We start from the raw sequence: 21,613 nt of genomic DNA, 5'->3' as shown, positions 1-21,613 counted from the left end.
CGGTGCTCGGCCCGAGCATACTCAGCGAAAGGGTTAACTGAACATACTCGCTCATCACTAGTAAGGATCTCTCATTAACAAATTAGGTAACTGCATAATAATTCTCCAATATTCAGTTATTGACTGAAAAAAAGGTAAAGAATTACAGCAGGGTGGCAGTGTAGAAGTGAACTTGCATTGTTACTAGTAAGGAACAAGCGTGCTCAGGGCCACGCATGTTTGGCGCTCTTTAGCCCCTTAAGCCCCGGAGCATTTTTCGTTTTTGCATTTTCGTTTTTGCTCCCCTTGTTCCCAGAGCCATAGCGTTTTTATTTTTTGGTCAATATGGCCATGTGAGGGCTTATTTTTTGCGGGACGAGTTGTACTTTTCAACGCCATTACTAGTTTTACCATATCCTGTACGGGAAAACGGGAAAAAAATTCCAAGTGCGGTAAAATTGCAAAAAAAGTGCAATACCACAGTTGTTTTTTATTTATTTTTTTTACCACGTTCACTGACCTGCCCTTCTTATTCTACAGGTCATTACGAGTTCATAGACACCAAACATGTATAGGTTCTTTTATATTTAAGTGGTGAAAAAAAATTCCAAAATTTGGTAAAAAAAAAAAAAAAAAAATAGCGCCATTTTCTAAGACCCGTAGCGTCTCCATTTTTCGGGATCTGGGGCTGGGTGAGGGCTTATTTTTTGCGCGCCGGGCTGACGTTTTTATTGATAACATTTCGGGTAGATCCGATGTTTTGATCGCCCGTTATTGCATTTTATTGCAATTTTGCGGCGACCAAAAAACGTAATTCTGGCGTTTAGAATTTTTTTCTCGTTACGCCGTTTACCGATCGGATTAATTCTTTTTTTATATTGATTGATCGGGCGATTCTGAACGCGGCGATACCAAATATGTGTATGTGGGTTTTTTTTTTATATATTTTATTTTGAATGGGGCGAAAGGGGGGTGATTTAAACTTTTTTATTTTTTTTTATATTTTTAAAAACTTTTTTTTTTTACTTTTTGCATGCTTCTATAGTCTCCATAGGAGACTAGAAGCAGCAACTATCCGATCGCCTCTGCTACATACAGGGGACGAGCAGGTCCCCTGCATGCAGCAGAAATGGTCCTGTGCTATGAGCGCCGACCACTAGGTGGCGCTCATAGCGACAAAATCATGACAAACACAGGCGTCTGCTGCAGACCCTGGGTTGTCATGCACGCCCATCGGCGACCCGCGATCACGTGACGGGGTCACCGGTGGGCGGTGCTTATGACGCGCTACCCGGAAGCGTGCGTTAAATGCTGCTGTCGGAGATTGACAGCAGCATTTAACATGTTAACAGCCGCGGGTGGATCGCGATTCCACCCGCGTCTGTTGCGGGCACATGTCAGCTGTAAGAATCAGCTGACATGTGCTCCGTTCAGTGAGGGCTCAGCGCAGCAGCCCTCACTGAACGGGGGGATCGCAAATATGCGTACTAATACGTCCCCGGTAAGTAAGGGGTTAGACAGCGAATAAACATGCGGGGATTGCCTGACATTCACTGTAATGCCGTAGCCATGTTGATTGTGACATTACAGTGATTGGCTGGCCTCATATCGTCATCGGGTCTACATAAGACCCGGTGAACCTATGCTCGTCAGTCTACCCTGGAAACAGACAGAATAGGGAGAGCTGCTGCTGAGTGAGAGAGAGAATTGGTGGTTTTTAGTGAGGTATTAGGTATTCCACAGCAAGATCTATATCCATCTGAACTAACAGTCCTTCTGAGGACTAATCCAGCTGCATATATTACTGGTGATAGCAGGAGTTAGGCAGGCAGAGTTTGTGGACACTGTATACAGCAGAATAGGATCTGTTTCACGTTCTGTCTGCTGCTGTTACAGATATCCATAGCTCTAGATATCAGGGCTAATTTTTTTTTTTGCTCTTAATCCTGATTATTTGCTTAAAAAGAAATACAGTACACCATTTTACTGCTCCATTTGCTTGTTAACAGAATACAGCTCGATTTTTTTTTTTTTTTTTTTTATTTATTTTTATTCGCATTGCTGTATTGTGGAAGCAGAGAAACTTATCCATCATCAGACATGATCCCATATTACTGCTGTAATAATCGTGATATTTTTTGGAGCATACCCAATATTAGACTCCAGTTAAAGACTGCCGGTTGTGTGTTGTTCAGCCTATTCACACTTAGTTGCTGACCAATACCATATCTCTAACGCCACTGCTTAAAACTGTGATCATCAGACGGGATCAGATATTACTGCGCTAACAATCCAGAATTTTTTGGGCGCGTGCCAGATATTACACTCCATTTAAACTATCCCAGTTGTGCGTTGTTCAAACCCATTTACCCTTGGTCGCTGACCAACAGTATATCTGTGAACAATGTTGTCAGAGCATTACGCCACTTTTTCGGACTGACAATAAAGCTTACAAAAACAAAGCTAAAATTGATTTTCCTGGAAGAAATGTTAAGAAACATTCTTTGCAGGGTCGTGACTTGTATATAAGGCCAAATAAATAACAAAAAAAGAAGAAAGTCATGGACTGTGGAAGAGATTTATGCGACCAGAATGAACACTCTTCACGAGCTGATTATACCACCTAGCAGCACCTATCTCTATTTCAAATGCATCTAACAGCGGTATCGATAGGAAATAGAATAGATTTGTATTTTTTTTTCTGCAGCACGCAGTATAAGGCAATCATACCTGGCTGGATCGGTGTAATACGCTATCCATACTGCGATAGCTCACCCGTAAATGAATTTCAGATAAGACAGGTAATGTAGAATATAGAATATATTTGAATTGTCCTTCCCATTATTAAGAAGTGGGTCTCCTATACTGTTATTGCGTATGCTGTAATTTCAGTCAGGACACACCTCAATAAATATATATATATATACACTGTTCAACAAATTAAAGGGAACACTTAAGTAACGGAATATAACTCCAAGTACATCAAACTTCTGTGAAATCAAACTGTCCACTTAGGAAGCAACACTGATTGACAATCAATTTCACATGCTGTTGAGCAAATGCAATAGAAAATAGATGGAAATTATTGGCAATTATCAAGACCCACTCAATAAAAGAGTGGTTCTGCAGGTGGGGACCACAGACCACATCTCAGTACCAATGCTTTCTGGCTGATGTTTTGGTCACTTTTGAATGCTGGTTGTGCTTTCACACTCGTGGTAGCATGAGACGGACTCTACAACCCATAGAAGTTGCTCAGGTAGTGCAGCTCATCCAGTATGGCACATCAATGCGAGCTGTGGCAAGAAGGTTTGCTGCTTCTGTCAGCGTAGTGTCTCGAGGCTGGAGGCGCTACCAGGAGACAGGCTAATATACCAGGAGATGTGGAGGGGGCCGTAGGAGGACAACAACCCAGCAGCAGAACCGCTACCTCCGCCTTTGTGCAAGGAGGAACAGGAGGAGCACTGCCAGAGCCCTGCAAAATGACTTCCAGCAGGCCACAAATGTGCATGTATCTGCACAAACGGTGAGAAACCGACTCCATGAGGGTCGTATGAGGGCTCGACGTCCACAGAAGGGGGTTGTGCTCACAGCCCAACACTGTGCAGGACGCTTTGCATTTGCCACAGAACACAAGGATTGGCAAAGTCACCACTGGCGCCCTGTGCTCTTCACAGTTGTAAGCAGGTTCACACTGAGCACATATGACAGACGTGACAGAGTCTGGAGACGCCGTGGAGAGCAATCTGCTGCCTGCAACATCCTTCAGCATGACCGGTTTGGTAGTGGGTCAGTAATGGTGTGGAGTGGCATTTCTTTGGAGGGCCACACAGCCCTCCATGTGCTCGCCAGAGGTAGCCTGCCTGCTAAGCATCTCTGGGAACTCCTTCAAGATTGTTGGAAGACCATTTCCGGTGACTACCTCTTGAAGCTCATCAAGAGAATGCCAAGAGTGTGCAAAGCAGTCATCAAAGCAAAAGGTGACTATTTTGAAAAACCTAGAATATAAGACATATTTTCAGTTGTTTCACACTTTTTTGTTAAGTATATAATTCCACATGTGTTAATTCATAGTTTTGATGCATTCAGTGTGAATGTACAATTTTCATAGTCATGAAAATACAGAAAAATCTTTAAATGAGAAGGTGTGTCCAAACTTTTGGTCTGTACTGTATATATACACATACATACATACATGTACATATACAGTGGGTACGGAAAGTATTCAGACCCCTTTCCATTTGGTAAAGTTCATTTTTTTTCGCATTAATGTACACTCTGTGTCCCGTCTTGACTGAAAAGAATAACGGAAATATCACATGGTCATAAGTATTCAGACCCTTTGCTCAGTATTGAGTAGAAGCACCCTTTTGAACTAGTACAGCCATGAGTCGTCTTGGGAATGATGCAACAAGTTTTTCATCCCTGGATTTGGTGATCCTCTCCAGTTCTGTCAGGTTTGATGGTGAACGTTGGTGGACAGCCATTTTCAGGTCTCTCCAGAGATGCTCAATTGAGTTTAGGTCAGGGCTCTGGCTGGGCCAGTCAACAATGGTCACAGAGTTGCTCTGAAGCCACTCCTTTGTTAGTTTAGCTGTGTGCTTAGGGTCATTGTCTAGTTGGAAGGTGAACCTTCGGCCAAGTCTGAGGTCCAGAGCACTCTGGAAGTGGTCTGGAAGAGGTTTTCATACAGGATATCTCTGTACTTGGCAGCATTCATGTTTCCTTCAATTGCAACCAGTTGTCCTGTCCCTTCAGCTGAAAAACACCCCCATAGCATGATGCTGCCACCACCATATTTCACTGTTGGGATTGTATTGGGCAGGTGATGAGCAGTGCCTGGTTTTCTCCACACATACCACTTAGAATTATCACCAAAAAGTTCTATCTTCCTCTCATCAGACCAGAGAATCTTATTTCTCATAGTCTGGGAGTTCTTAATGTGTTTTTGAGCAAACTCTATGCGGGCTTTCATATGTCTTGCACTGAGGAAAGGCTTCCGTCGGGCCACTCTGCCATAAAGGCCCGACTGGTGGAGGGCTGCAGTGATACAGTAGTTGACTTTGTGGAACTTTCTCCCATCTTCCTACTGCATCTCTAGAGCTCAGCCACAGTGATCTTGGGGTTCTTCTTTACCTCTCTCACCAAGGCTCTTCTCCCATGATTGCTCAGTTTGACTGGACGGCCAGGTCTAGGAAGACTTCTGGTGGTCCCAAACTTATTCCATTTAAGGATTATGGAGGCCACTGTGCTCTTAGGAACCTTAAGTAATGCAGAAATTCTTTTGTAACCTTGGCCAGATCTGTGCCTTGCCACAATTCTGTCTCTGAGCTTCTTGGGCAGTTCCTTTGAGCTCAAAATTCTCATTTGGTCTGACATGCACTGTGAGCTGTGAGGTCTTATATAGACAGGTGTGTGCCTTTCCAAATCAAGTCCTATCAGTTTAATGAAACACAGCTAGACTGCAATGAAGGAGTAGAACCATCTCAAGGAGGATCACAAGGAAATGGACAGCATGTGACTTAAATATGAGTGTCTGAGCAAAGGGTCTGAATACTTATGACTATGTGATATTTCAGTTTTTCTTTTTCAACAAATTTGCAAAACTGTCTAAATTTCTTTTTTTTTTTCAGTCAAGATGGGGTGCAGAGTAGTGTTGAGCAAGTATGTTCTATTAACCCTTTCGAAGAGTATGCTCGGGCCGAGCACCGAGTATTTATAGCTGCTCGGTGATATGGTTGAATCGCTCCCGTGTGCATGATTTGCGCTTGTTTGACAGTTTTATTACATGTGAGGAATGTCTATTTCTTACACATTCCTCACATGTAATAAAACTGTCAAACAGTTGCAAATCATGCACACGGGAGCGATTTAACCTTATCACCGAGCAGCTATAAATACTCGTAGTTCGGCCCGAGCATACTCGGACGGAACATACTCGCTCAACACTAGTGCAGAGTGTACTTTAATGAGAAAAAAAATGAACTTTTTAGAATTTACCAAATGGCTGCAATGAAAAAAAGAGTGAAAACTTTAAAGGGGTTTCCGTAACCACTGTGTATATATGTATATGTGTAAAATATATATACATACGTGTGTATATATATATATATATATATGTATATATATTATAATAGAAACATAGCAGGGTCTTTGGTATAAAAACCAAATGTAACCTCAATGTAATCACATTGTACAGCTCCTGCACCTCCTCCTCCTCTTCGGCCTCCATCTCCGAAATGACAACATCAGTCGCAAGCTGGAAGCACTGCAGCACTGCCTCGATCAAGTGGCAACAAGCTGTGCTGAAGATTATATGCTTAGGTGACAAACCGCACACCGATGCAGAGTTGTTGAAAGCTGAAACAGAGCAAGCAGATCTGTGTCTCTCACCGCTGAACATAAAGCCAGGCATGGTCATGTGTGACAATGGCCAGAACCTAGTGGCGGAGAAATGACAGCCGGAGTAGACACAGTTTCCCTCTATGCCAGTCCTTTCACCTACCTAAAGAATATGGCTGTGGTGAATTACAACTCTCACCCTGGCTAAGAAAAGCCTGTGTGAAGGTTCCCAGACACTCTATGGGTGTTTTTGTTTTTGTTTTTTACTGTGGACTGGCTCCAGCAATCTATAAGACTTAAGATGCAATCTGGCACCTTGGCAAAATCCCAATTCTGTTTTGCCTCTGATATCTAACAAACAGGTCATGCTGGAGAAACTTGCACCTACTGCCACTCAATGTCTTCAGATCCTTTGTGAGAAACTAATGTTTGGGCAGCCAATCTACCAAATACAATTCCTGAGATGGAAATTGTGGATGGCTTCACTTCTGGTACTGGGTGCTAATACCAAACCATGCCGTGCCATTCTCTGGATATTCCAGGCTGGTTGGAGACGCTCATTCCCACAGAAAAGTACCAGTGTCATGGAACAACAAGGGGATGTCTGGCAGACGGCACAACACACGGATGCAATGGGAGATAGAGGGGGGAAGGAGGGCCCTAGCGTTAGGGAACAAGGGAAGGGACACCTCCTGACACCAACCTGTGTCTGTCCCTATTTTCCCCCCTATCGTCCCTAGACGGGTCTTTCTCCCAGTGCGCGATCACGTGCCTAAGCCCTCGCTGGTCCTGGACTTAACCTGGCTAGTTCGCAGGCCAGCGAGACACTAGTCTCACCACTGCAATAGGACACACAAGAAAGGGAAGACTAACAATAGGAAGATAACAACATAAAATACACTTATCTCACCAACAGAAAACTTCACCTCTACAACAGCAACGAACACCGCAGCTTCTCCAAAGACTGGCTCCTTCAAAGAGGTCAGCATAGAATGAACTATAACCAGTGGTCAGCTGATGGATTATGTGGCTATTTAAAGGGAGGTGGGAGTGTCACCAACCAACATCAGCTGACCGTTAACAAAAGGCTGCCACCAAGAGACTAACATTATCCCTTGCTGGACAAAAAGGAAAAAAATACATTTAAATTACAGCATAACCAGAGCTGCCACGAATCTCCAAATTATTTGTGACAACCAGCAAACTAAGGAGATGGTGGCCTCTACCATCATAAAGGAGTTTGCTCGTTGTCTAGGAGACCGACCACCACTGCTGTTTACCTTGTGAACATAGTGTTGAAGCTTTATTGACCCAGGGCCCACAATCCTCTGGGTCGGGAGGATGTGTTCTATCCCAGGGTCCGACTGGGTCCCTGCTTCCACTATATTAACTCAGTGTGCCGTCAGTGAGATGTACCATCCCTGGCCACAAGCACTTGTCCATGTGTCTGCTTAGGTGGTCCTTCCCCGTAACTGCGTTGGTGAGGGTACGGGTAATGTTCTGGGACCCGTGCTTGTATAAGGCAGGGACGGCACACCGGGAGAAATAGTGGCGGCTGAGGACTGAGTACCGAGGGACAGCCGCCACGAGGTTGCGGAAAGCTTCCGCCTCCACGACCCTAAAAGGCAAAATTTCTAGTGCGAGCAGTCGAGAAATGTGGCAGTTTAGTATTGTAGCCTGTTTGGCTCGTATATGCGCTTGCATTCCAAGGACTGGGGTAGGGACAACTGAATGCTGAAGGACAACTGAGGAATATGCCGACTCCAAGCAAGAAAAAAAAATCTCCCTGATCTGCACATTCCTCAAACAAGAATCTGCAAAAACAATTGCTCTTGCCCTCATCATCTCCCGCCTCGACTACTGCAACCTTCTGCTCTGCGGCCTCCCTTCTCGCACCCCTCCAATCTATCCTAAACTCTGGTGCCCGACTAATCCACGCCCCCCTCCGCTATTCCCCGGTCTCTCCTTTCTGTCAATCCCTTCACTGACTCCCCATTGCCCAGAGACTCTAGTTCAAAACCCTAACCTTGGCATACAAAGCCATCCACAACCTGTCTCCTGCATACATCTGTGACCTAGTCTCCCGATACTTACTGCACGCAATCTCCGATCCTCACAAGATCTCCTTCTCTACTCCCCTCTTTTCTCCTCTGCCCACAATCGCATACAAGATTTGTCCCGTGCATCCCCCCCTACTTTCTAACTCTTTACCCCAACATATCAGGCTCTCTTCTACCGTGGAAACCTTCAAAAGGAACCTGAAGACTTACATCTTCCGACAAGCCTACAAGATTATTGTAATTGTTTTTGCTATCTATACCCCTTTTTCACATGTAAGGCGCTATAATAATAATAATGTGGTCCAGACTCACGCTGCGGAGACTGGACCGTGTGGAAGACAGGGTGGTGATGGTTGCAAACTGACTGGAAGCATTATCTTTTTATCTGCTATCCAACCAACAACCCTTTCACACTAGTCTGCCTTCAAGAGTGGTATTCCACGGCCTCGTAGAAAGTGGGACAGGAAGCTAGATCGACATGATGTGGGTGCTTGTTGTGCTCCCTCAGCAGGCACAGTTTCATCTTGCCCATGGCCTCGGCCTCTGCGTGCACCGTCACCATTACGTCCACTTCCAGGTCCCTTGCCATGCACCTTTCCCATTTTAAATGAAGTTTAATATTTGTCACGTTGCCAAAAATGTCTGTATTATTACCGCAATAATATAGGATCATGTCTAATGACCACAGTTTTAGGCAGTGACCTGGGAATCAGAGATGCTTCCAGGGGTCTTGCCCATACTGTTCCCATGTCATTTCAGCACTGTATGGTGGATGTGTCTGATCATGTCTCACACACATGACCAGTTTAAGATAGTAAAATGTTAAAATTACATTTACCGGTGAATGTATTTTTCACCATTGAAAGCAATGCAGAAACGCATCAAAAACGCTACATGTGAACATAGGCCAAGGTGTGGAGGAGCATTTTTGTTTTTGGTTATTTATTTTGCCTTATATACAAGTCATTACCCTGGAAAGAATGTTCCTTAACATTTTTTCCAGGAAAATCCATTTTGGCTTTGTTTTTGTATGTATTATTGTGAGTCCATAAAAGTGGCATAATACTCTGACCACATTGTTCACAGCAGTGACCTGGGAGTCAGAGATGCTTCCAGGGGTCTTCCCCATGCTGCTCCCATATCATTTTAGCACTGTTCCCATCGATTTGTTCAATTTTTAGGCCCCCTCCAGACCTCCGATGGGGGGGAGGGGCACCGGAAAATGCTTGCGTTTCCCATTGACTTACATTGGGCTCGTTAGTCGGGTCGAGCACCCGAGCATTTTAGTTCTCACTCATCACTATTCCTTACCTTTCTATATGGTCAAATAAATGGTGGCCCCACATAGTCCTCCACATGGTATAATATGGCTCCACACAGTGTAATGGGCACCGCATAGTCCTCCATACAAGTAAACAATTATTCACCTCTCCCCGGTCCCTCGCTGCTCCAGTCTTGGCACGAGCAATCTGAAGCTCTTCAGTGCTCGGCACTGCGGGCGCAAATTATTGACATGATCACGCCCTATGCACTGAAACATCAGACACAGAGAGAGAATGATGGCTGCAGGAGTGTCAGCTGACAGCTCCCTCTGTTGTCATTGCTTTCAACTATATCGGCATCCAGGATGCCGATACAGTTGAAAATGTGATGCTGGGCAGGGGGTGGCCTGCCCGGAGTTGCAGGCCAAATATGCCCGCCCCGTGGGCCAGATTTGGCCCGAGGGCCAGAGTTTGATATGTGTGATTTAAATGATGAGCAATGCAATCATAACTCACGACGCACAAACAGTGTTTATATAGGATGAGAATCATGAATGAAACAGTTGAATAGTGATAGTTACATCGTAACATCGAGCATTGTGGTTCAAGTGAACAATCTTCATTTACATTACACAATTGTGTAAGCTTTTTTTTTTTAGACACATCGATCAGTTGCTCAACCCACTCACATTACACAATTATCGTAAATAATGGGTCGTTAGCGTTCGACTCTGAACGATTATCAGCTAGTGTAAATGCACCTTAACAGTTGTCTACCACTGGTAATCATTAGTATAGATCTCATATGCAGATTGTATGTTGTAATTTATCTGCTTGAGATAATATTTAAAAATATGTTAAAATGCATTTTTTTATTGCAGGGTGGTTCAGATCTAATCATTAATGGATATGGACAGATTGTCAAGCAAAGCACAAAGAATAAATGGTTATTTTTCAAGGGCAATACTAAAGACAATGCAGGACAAGTAAGCATTTATGGTGTCAATGTTTAATACATTTCTGTATTTACCGTATTTTTCGGACTATAAGGCGCACTTTTTTCCTCCAAAATTTTGGAGGAAAGTGGGGGGTGCGTCTTATAGTCCGAATACTATATTATTGTATGGCCGCATGGTGGTGGGTGTGGGGGAGCGGCAGCGGGGGATCAGCGGGGCACAGGAGGCAGCAGCCGCCTGCTGCAGCCTACACTGTGCCCGCTACTAAGGAAAATGAATATTCCCTGCTCCCCACGCCCATGGGCGTGGAGAGCAATGAATATTCATTTCTCTTAATAGCCGGCACACTGGAGCCGCAGCACGGCTCCTGCTGCCGCTCTGCGGTCAGTGTGCCCGCTATTAAAGCTCATGAATATTCGCTACAACCCACGCCCGTGGGTTGTAGTGAATATCCATGGTCTTTAATAGCAGGCACACTGACCACAGAGCGGCAACAGGAGCCGCGCTATGGTACAGTGTACCGGCTATTGAACAGACTGAATTGTCACTGCTCCCCACGCACAGAGTCCCGGTGCGAGGAGCAGTGACTATTCCAGCACAGCATCTCACACTGTGTGAGGGCGCATGGGGGCTCAGAGGGTGCCATACATACCAGAATGGGGGCTCAAGGGGTGCCATGCATACCAGGATGGTGGCTCAGAGGGTGCCATGCATACCAGGATGGGTGCTCAAGAGGTGCCATGCATACCAGGATGGGGGCTCAAGGGGTGCCATGCATACCAGGATGGGGGCTCAACGGGTGCCATGCATACCAGGATGGGAGCTCAAGGGGTGCCATGCATACCAGGATGGGGGCTCAAGGGGTGCCATGCATACCAGGATGGGGGCTCAAGGGGTGCCATGCATACCAAGATGGGGTATAAAGGGGTGCCATGCATACCAGGATGGGGGCTCAAGGGGTGCCATGCATACCAGGATGGGGGCTCAAGGGGTGCCATGCATACCAAGATGGGGTATAAATGGGTGCCATGCATACCAGGATGGGGGCTCAAGGGGTGCCATGCATACCAAGATGGGGTATAAATGGGTGCCATGCATACCAGGATGGGTTATAAAGGGGTGCCATGCATACCAGGATGGGGGCTCAAGGGGTGCCATGCATACCAGGATGGGGGCTCAAGGGGTGCCATGCATACCAAGATGGGGTATAAAGGGGTGCCATGCCTTCCAGGATGGGGGCTCAAGGGGTGCCATGCATACCAAGATGGGGTATAAAGGGGTGCCATGCATACCAGGATGGGGGCTCAAGGGGTGCCATGCATACCAGGATGGGGGCTCAAGGGGTGCCATGCATACCAGGATGGGGGCTCAAGGGGTGCCATGCATAAGAGGATGGGGGCTCAAGGGGTGCCATGCATACCAGGATGGGGGCTCAAGGGGTGCCATGCATACCAGGATGGGGGCTCAAGGGGTGCCATGCATACCAGGATGGGGGCTCAAGGGGTGCCATGCATACCAGGATGGGGGCTCAAGGGGTGCCATGCATACCAGGATGGGACTCAAGGGGTGCCATGCATACCAGGATGGGGGCTCAAGGCGTGCCATGCATACCAGGATGGGGTGTAAAGGGGTGCCATGCATACCAGGATGGGGTATAAAGGGGTGCCATGCGTACCAGAATGGGATGGGGGCCACTTCTATCAGGAAGGAGGGGCCATACATACCAGGATGGAGGATATTAACAGAATTGGGGGACATTACCCCAATACCATTGTCAGCAGCAGACCCCCTCCCCCATAACAGGGCATCATGACCACATTTTTTGCTTGAATTTTTTTTTCCTATTTTCCTCCTTTAAAACCTAGGTGCGTCTTATGGTCCGGTGCGTCTTATAGTCCGAAAAATACGGTATATATAAAAATAGTGCATTATATTTATTTTTTTTTTTTTTTTACGCAGTACAAAAGAAAAACTAAGACTTCTGTATATTGTCCTGGCACAACGGTCCTGATGGGAGAGGACGGGTCTCCCACATCACCTGGTCATCCTGGCACATTCCAGATGTGACATAGCATAGCAGCAGATACAGAACATTCTGGGAACAGCGAGGAAAGTCATGAAACCAGTGATTCTGGGCGGTATTCCCATGAGTCTACTGATGAAATTCACCTCTGCTCTGTGATCAGTACCTCACCGCCCACACCCGACTCATTCAGTGTTGAAGAATGTGGAAAGGACCCTTCCTTAAGCAAACATGGAAAATCTCCCAGTGTCAATTCTTGAGGAGCGCATTTCCTCAATACCTCAAATTATCCATATTTCCTAAACATTTCAAGAAAAAAAAATTCCTGAAGCCAGATATTCCAGCCATTTGCCTGTTCGAAGGACAAGGACAGAGCAAAAAAAAAGAAAATGTTTGTGAAATCTGGTGTCTCAGATCAAATCTATCATTTTTCTTCAGAATGTTTCGCTGAGTAAATCTATTGACATTGAAGGTTGCTTTGCTGGATGGTGAATGGCTCTGAAACTCTCCAGGTTTTATGACATTTGTCTTTGTTGTAAAGAGACGTCAAGCAGTCTCTTTGATTTATGTCTACCTCAGCTGGTCACATTATGGACTTCATTTCGCTGCTTTACCCACATTTGTGCTTGTTTGTCTCCCCTTAACCTTCATCCAAGGTACTTCCTAAATGTATGTATGTTTGTGGGTTTTTATTATTATTGCTTTTTATGTGTGATGAATGTGTTACTTAAGGAGTTGTAAAGGCAACACCCATTACATGGCTTTTTCTAAAGCTCTGCTAACGTATTACAAATGGATAATGCTATGAACCATCTCTACCTTAATGAATTGATGACTGCCTCTATATGTGTCTTTAAGGAGACCAATTTTTCTCATGAACAGTCACTACCTTGTAACAACTGTGCCTTCAAGTATCTCCGTTACACAGAACTGCCTTACTGCGAGGAATTCAGGACATCACTCAGGACGATGACAAGATGCCTTAACTCCTAGAAATATATTGGAAACGATGAAATCAAACCATATCTTACCGTTTACAGATGCTGAGTTTTAATGAGGCAGTGATCTACCTATGCTGGTCTGTGCTGAGCTTACCCATATTGCTCAGTCCATAGTTCCCATCTGCTACCTGTGTAACACTACAACTACGATGTCCCCATGGCACAAGCCAGCCTTACCGCTGGGATCAGTAACCTGGACATCCACCAGTGATCCCCACAAGGACAGTGGAAATTACATGGAGACACAAGTCAATGTATTTTATTCTTTTTATGCTATTTAAAAGATGTAAAATCCATGTTTCTACCGAGTCTCAGGTTGACCAAGGGTGGTCAGTTTTTTTACAATAGCCCTTTCACTTCTTTTCAGTGGATGGTGTAAAAACCAGCAATTAGACTGTTCATTGCTGATTCAGTGTTAAGCAGAGGCTTTAGAAAATGACTTCTTACAGGGCTATTACTGAATGCTGCCTTTACAATCCCTGTTTTATACGACCTCTTTTTTACTTTTATGTACATTTCCTGGACTCAGGGAATAGTGTTTTTTGTGTCTATCCCATAAATATATGGGGCTAATGTGACAGGGTATCATGCTCATATTTGATTTTGAAAGGAGATGAAGTAGGTCAGTTACTTGGCTACATTATAAAAGATTACCTGTCACGTGTGACTCATTGAGAGCAGAGATAACGTGGCTAAAATTAAGACGCAAAGCCTTCTATAGACATTAGGAATGTGCAGGACAATGCTGCTTTCAGCCTAAACGGTGACGGATTCCTTCATGTGCCTGTTTGGTTGGGTCTGATGTGCATCTTCGTTCCATGGAGGAGAACGGGAGCAGTTGCCAGACACTTTGGACAAGTCGTATAGAAGTTATATCGTCCATCCTGCATATTTAATGTCTATAAGCAGCTTAACACCTGATAGTTAAGATGTGGGAGCAGATAATCTCATTTCCAACTATCCAAAATTCTTCTGTACAGCAGTTCTGGAAGCTGGGATCTGAGGAGTCCTTACACTGCATTAATGGGAGTCTGTCATCAGAAATTATCCTGTTGTTTAAATCCAGTTTTTCTGCTGCATGTATCTAAAAAAACAAAACGGGTAATTTTCTTTTTCTTTTGTTTTCTCTAAAATTTTAACACTGGTCACTTGGGCTTTTTTAGACTTCTACTTTCTTGTCCTTTTACTAAGGGTTTTCAGGAGGCTCCTTATCATCAGACATTATTACAATGACAGCTAACAACTTTATACACAGCTGATAACACAAGTTCCACCATTCACAGTAGTGATTTCACCTCCCTTCACAATGTCACTTTGCACAGGATCATCTGACACTTCAATACAAAAGATAGTCGGTAGCGGACCATTGTGGTTCCTGAATCAATAGTCTAAAAAGCCCATTGTGAAAATTGCAAGATTTCTTTTTTTTTTACATTTTTTTTAATACAGATTGCAAAATGTTTACACTTAACACAAAAAACCTGATTTAAACAATAGGTCATTTTTTGATGATGCCTGTACACATGAAATATTTGCCCACTGAACTGGCATTTTGGCTATCAGCTCCTTCCTGTCTCCCCCAAACACATGAACACTTGGTTTATCTGGCAGGAGAATAAGAGGACTGGGAATTTGATTCCAATCTGCCCAATCTTTCTCTTTCCTGACACCTTTGATTGGGCCTGAGCTGGTCCCATCAAAATATGTGGGTTCCGACTACTTTCAGGTAATGAGTATGGAAGCCTATAGTATGGAGGAGAACTAAAGGACAAGGTGATCAGTGGTGTTTTCAGGCATAAGCCAGCTCTCTAGTGTAAAGACCCTGCGGAAGGACACCCAATATCTCAGCTTCTGCAGCTCCTGAGAGTATGAATTATTTGGTGAATACTTTTGATAAAGTAATATTTTTTTAAGTTCATTAGGTACTTCATTCCTCAGTCATGTTTTTAGTACCTACAGTGGTGGCCAAAAGTATTGGCACCCATGCAATTCTGACAGATAATACTCCGTTTCTTCCTGAAAATGATTGCAATCACAAATTCTTTGGTATTATTATCTTCATTTAATTTGCTTGCAAGGAAAAAACACAAAAGAGAATGAAGCAAAAATCAAATCATTGATCATTTCACACAAAACTCCAAAAATGGGCCAGACAAAAGTATTGTCACCCTCAGCCTAATACTTGGTTGCACAACATTTAGTCAAAATAACTGCGAACAACCGCTTCCGGTAACCATCAATGAGTTTCTTACAATGCTCTGCTGGAATTGTAGACCATTCTTCTTTGGCAAACTGCTCCAGGTCCCTGATATTTGAAGGGTGCCTTCTCCAAACTGCCATTTTGAGATCTCTCCACAGGTGTTCTATGGGATTCAGGTCTGGACTCATTGCTGGCCACCTTAGAAGTCTCCAGTGCTTTCTCTCAAACCATTTTATAGTGCTTTTGGAAGTGTGTTTTGGGTCATTGTCCTGCTGGAAGACCCATGACCTCTGAGGGAGACCCAGCTTTCTCACACTGGGCCCTACATTATGCTGCAAAATTTGTTGGTAGTCTTCAGACTTCATAATGCCATGCACACGGTCAAGCAGTCCAGTCCCAGAAGCAGAAAAGCAACCCCAAAACATCAGGGAACCTCCGCCATGTTTGACTGTAGGGACCGTGTTCTTTTCTTTGAATGCCTCTTTTTTTTTTTCCTGTACACTCTATGTTGATGCTTTTTCCCAAAAAGCTCTACTTTTGTCTCATCTGACCAGAGAACATTCTTCCAAAACGTTTTAGGCTTTCTCAGGTAAGTTTTGGCAAACTCCAGCCTTGCTTTTTTATGTCTCGGGGTAAGAAGTGGGGTCTTCCTGGGTATCCTACCAATCAGTCCCTTTTCATTCAGACGCCGACGAATAGTACGGGTTGACACTGTTGTACCCTCGGACTGCAGGGCAGCTTGAACTTGTTTGGATGTTAGTCGAGGTTCTTTATCCACCATCCGCACAATCTTGCGTTGAAATCTCTCGTCAATTTTTCTTTTCCGTCCACATCTAGGGAGGTTAGCCACAGTGCCATCGGCTTTAAACTTCTTGATGACACTGCGCACGGAAGACACAGGAACATTCAGGTCTTTGGAGATGGACTTGTAGCCTTGAGATTGCTCATGCTTCCTCACAATTTGGTTCCTCAATTCCTCAGACAGTTCTTTGGTCTTCTTTCTTTTCTCCTTGCTCAATGTGGTACACACAAGGACACAGGACAGAGGTTGAGTCAACTTTAATCCATGTTAACTGGCTGCAAGTGTGATTTAGTTATTGCCAACACCTGTTAGGTGCCACAGGTAAGTTACAGGTGCTGTTAATTACACGAATTAGAGAAGCATCACATGATTTTTCAAACAGTGCCAATACTTTTGTCCACCCCCTTTTTTAGGTTTGGTGTGGAATTATATCCAATTTGGCTTTAGGACAATTCTTTTTGTGTTTTTTTTCATTGAAGACAAATTAAATGAAGATAATAATACCAAAGAATTTGTGATTGCAATCATTTTCAGGAAGAAACTGAGTATTATCTGACAGAATTGCAGGGGTGCCAATACTTTTGGCCACCACTGTATTGAATTGAACTTTGCTTTATCACAAAATAAGTTCCCATAATCTCTTTACTTCGTATGTGACTGGTAAATTATATACAGTCTTCAAAAACTGTGCTTGCTTTTTTTTTTTGCCTTATCATACCAAAGATTGTTCTTTATTGCTTAAGGGATAAAATATTTTTTTTCCCAAAAGAAAAAAAAAATCTACTATTTTGTTGTTGGCATAGCTGCCAAGTAGTAGTAGTGACTGTATTAGTGCAGAAATGCATTTTAAACTACCTTAGTCTTTAACTAGTCAAGTCCAAAAACTTCCAAGTTACAAGTTTAGTATTTAGCTATTAGCTCTTTATTATAACAGTATTAGATGACCTATTTTTTAACATATTGCTTTATATACTAAGGGAAAAATTGTAACCAAAGATGTATTTTTCGGTCGTGTCTTGCTATTTTAGTGTACAGAAAGCAGCTTTTGCTATAAAAACTGAGTAGTTTTAGATGCTTTGCGTATAACTGTTCATATCTTGTGATCATCACTTAATGTTAACCAGATGACATGCAGGGGTAATTAAAAATCATAATCCTTTACTTTGTTAATCGTTCAGACAGGTTTGCTATTGGAAAGTGTGCGCAAATTATCATGATATGGCACGCCAGGTACCATGTCTGTGCGCAGTGTCTAGCAAACATAAGTTATATGTGTCCACTAGTGTTGAGCATTCTGATACTGAAATATCGGGTATCGACCGATATTCGCGGTATCGGAGTTCCGATACTTTTAGAATATCGAATACCGGAATCGGAAGTTCCCATAATGCCTGCGCTCTGCAGTGTCTCTGAAGGATGACAAGCTGGATGGCAGCGCTCAGCTTACTGTACTTGTCATTTAGTGTTAAAGGATTTATTAAAAAAAATAATAGTGTTTTCATGCACCGTCTCTTTAAAAAAGCCGGCCGGCAATTCAGCATCGGTACCCGACAATTTTGAATAGAAAGAATAGAGCATCACACATAGATTAGATAGATAGAAACATGTCAGTCACATATATAATAAGTACAGCGATAGTGTTGATTACTGTACTTGTCATTTAGTGTTAAAATAAAGGATTTATTAAAAAAAAAATTGGCGTGGGGTTCCCCGTAATTTTAGTCTCTAGCGGAGGTTAAGCAGACTGCTGGGGCAGATGTTTGAAGCCTGGGAAGGGGGTAATACCCACGGAGCTTCGCAGGCTACTAATATCAGCCCCCAGCTGAATACCTAGCCTTTACTAGCTATTAAAATGGGGGACCCCCAAAAAAATGACGTGGGGTCCCCCCTATTTTAATAGCTAGCGAAGGCTAGGCAGCCAGCTGGGGGCTGATATTACTAGCCCAGGAAGGGTGCCATGAATATTGGCCCCCTCCCAGGCTAGAAACACCAGCCTTCCGCTGCCCCAGAAATGGAGCAACCATAGGATGCGCCAATTCTGGCACTTAGCCTCGCTCTTCCCACTGCCCATAGGCGGTGGCAGTGGGGTAATAGGCTTGGGGTTGATGTCAGCTTATAATGCCAGCTCACATCAAGCCCAGGTTAGTAATGGAGAGGCGTCTATAAGACACCCCCATTACTAACCCCATAGTCAAAGTTAAAAAATAACACAAACACCCAGAATAAAGTCCTTTAATTGAAATAAACACACAATTCTTTACTGTTCTAAATTAAACCCTACTTACCATCACGCCCATTCCAGCTGAAGCCAATGTCTTCTGCAATAAAAGTAAAATAATAAAGCAACCTCATCCTTACCTTTCCATGGTTCCCAGGACAGCTTCAGCTCTGCTAAATTCACATGACAGGCTGGATCACAGCCGAAAGCTGCCATCCAGCTTGCCATGCCGCAGACACTGAGAAGCGCAGGCATGCTTGCGCTCCTCAGTGTCTGGCTGTGACGAGCCGAGGTCATGTCCAATGAACTCAGCTCACCTCATGCATTTTTGAAAACTGCAGCGTGTCTCTTCTTTCAGCGTTTTTGCAGCGTTTGTGCAAAAACACAACAAAAATGCAGCAAAAAATACTGGTATCAGGTTTTGCTGTGTGAAAAAAGCTGGTACAGCAGAATGTGAAACGCATTTATTTTTGTGATCTTCCCAACTTTTAACCATAATGTCTTGGTCTCCTCACCTTAGAATGGCAGTTAGGATTAGTACAGTTTAATTAAATTAGTCATATGCATAAAGTAAAAATTGGCTGACCAAAGTGTGAAATTAAACAATACCCAACCAACTCAAGGACTGACCAAATTGTGAAAGTAAAGTGTCCTACAAACTCAATGCTCTGCCAATGTCTTAGGAAACCAGCTCCTGATCAATTCACTCCCCCCTGTTATGTTTGTAATTGTGTATTTTTTCATGAACTCATGTAAACTTTTTTTTTTGTTCAGAATAGTCACTATTTCTTCACATATAAAAATATTTTCCCACTACACTAAATAAATTGATCAAATTGCCTTTTTTTCCAAAATAGTTTTATGGGTCTTTCATTCGTGACCTAGCACCTTGCATTGTTCATGCTTCTGTGGTGGAAGCAAAGCTGAACTTTGTGATCCTAAAGTATGCAGCTAAACCTGCTTTTTGTAAGCAGCTTCTTTACTGCCAAGAGAGCAGGTTTTGCCTGCAGAAAAAAAAGCAACAAAAACCAATGTGTGAACATAGCCTTACAGTTTCTTGTATATGGTAATTAAGCTCGATACAATGTAGATTATTTTATTAAATACTGGCACCTGTGAAACATTTCCTACTATTAATCATAATTTATATGTTCACATGAAATCAAGCCACAAGGGTTATTAAAAATATAGGATTTGTGCCAAAAAGAAAAATATAACCATTTTAAGTAAACTTCTCTCCTTTGGTTTCTAATTCATCAAGCTGGCATATGGGTAATTTCACCATCAAAGGATGGATACGACTCCTTCATTCATAGCTAGAAGTGACCATTCTGGAATTATGTACAAACATTATTGTGGGCGTTCAATAAAAGGATTCTTTGGTATTAAAACAAAAGATTTCTTTTTAAGTCAATCACACCAGTTCATACTCATTTTGCACTTTTGCATGTCTTTACTTTACCATTCCTTTAGACAGACACCAAATGTACAACCATAATTCAATATAAGTTGTGATGTTGTGTAAATATAAAGAAAACAAGAATGCAATGATTTGAAGTCTTATAGCCATATTTTATTCACACCAGATGATAGAACATATAGTAGAAGATAAAAGTTACACATTTTTCCATTTCATTTGCAAAAAAATAATTATCTAATTTAGAAACTGAGATGAGTTGCTGCCAGTGGCGTACCGCCAATGGCGGCAGACCACGCCACTGCTATGGGGCCCGTGGCCGGAGGGGGCTCATGAGGGCCCCAAGCAGAACGTGGGAACGAGGAGGATAGGTGAGTAGGAGGTTGCGGCGGCAGAGGAGCGGGTTGCGGCAGTGGAGGAGCGGAGCACACACAGTAGCCGCTGCTGCAGCTACCACGTGTGCCCGCTGCTAAAGAGACATGAATATTCCCTCTTCTCCACTCCCATGGGCGTGGAGAAGACGGAATATTCATTCTCTTTAGTAGCGGCAGGGAGGAGCGCAGAGCAGCGGCTCCTGTCAGTGCCCGCTGCTGAAGAGAAAGCATATTCACGCTTCACGCCCATAGTCCCGGCGTGGAGAGGAGTGAATGTGCCGGCAGCTGCTCACCTCGGCTTCTGAGAGCGCGCGCAGCTCAGATGCCGACATGAGCTGCTGCAGACAGGACGCAGCGCTGGAGCAGAGGGGGGGAAGGAAGGTGAGTATAAGTGTTTATTGTTTTATGTGCAGTGATTGGGGGATGAGGGGGCCACACATACCAGGATACTTGGATTGAGGAGGCCACACATACCAGGAATGGGGGATTGAGGAGGCCACACATACCAGGAATGGGGGATTGAGGAGGCCACACTTACCAGGATTTAGGGATTGAGGAGGCCACACATACCAGGAATGGGGGATTGAGGAGGCCACACATACCAGGAATGGGGGATTGAGGAGGCCACACATACCAGGATTTAGGGATTGAGGAGGCCACACATACCAGGGATTGGGGGATTGAGGAGGCCACACATACCAGGATTTGGGGATTGAGGAGGCAACACATACCAGGATTTGGGGATTGAGGAAGCCACACATACCAGGATTGGGGGGTTGAAGAGGCCAAACATACCAGGATTGGGGAATAGAGGAGGCCACACATACCAGGATTGGGGGATTGAGGAAGCCACACATACCAGAATTGGGGGATTGAGGAGGCCACACATACCAGGATTTGGGGATTGAGGAGGCCACACTTACCAGGATTGGGGGATTTAGGAGGCCACACTTACCAGGATTGGGGGATTGAGGAGGCC

This window comes from Phyllobates terribilis, unplaced genomic scaffold (genome assembly GCF_046119375.1).
Source record: "Phyllobates terribilis strain yellow unplaced genomic scaffold, ASM4611937v1 Scaffold_11__3_contigs__length_659146591, whole genome shotgun sequence".
Taxonomy (NCBI): Eukaryota; Metazoa; Chordata; class Amphibia; order Anura; family Dendrobatidae; genus Phyllobates; species Phyllobates terribilis.
This window is presented reverse-complemented; position numbering follows the sequence as displayed.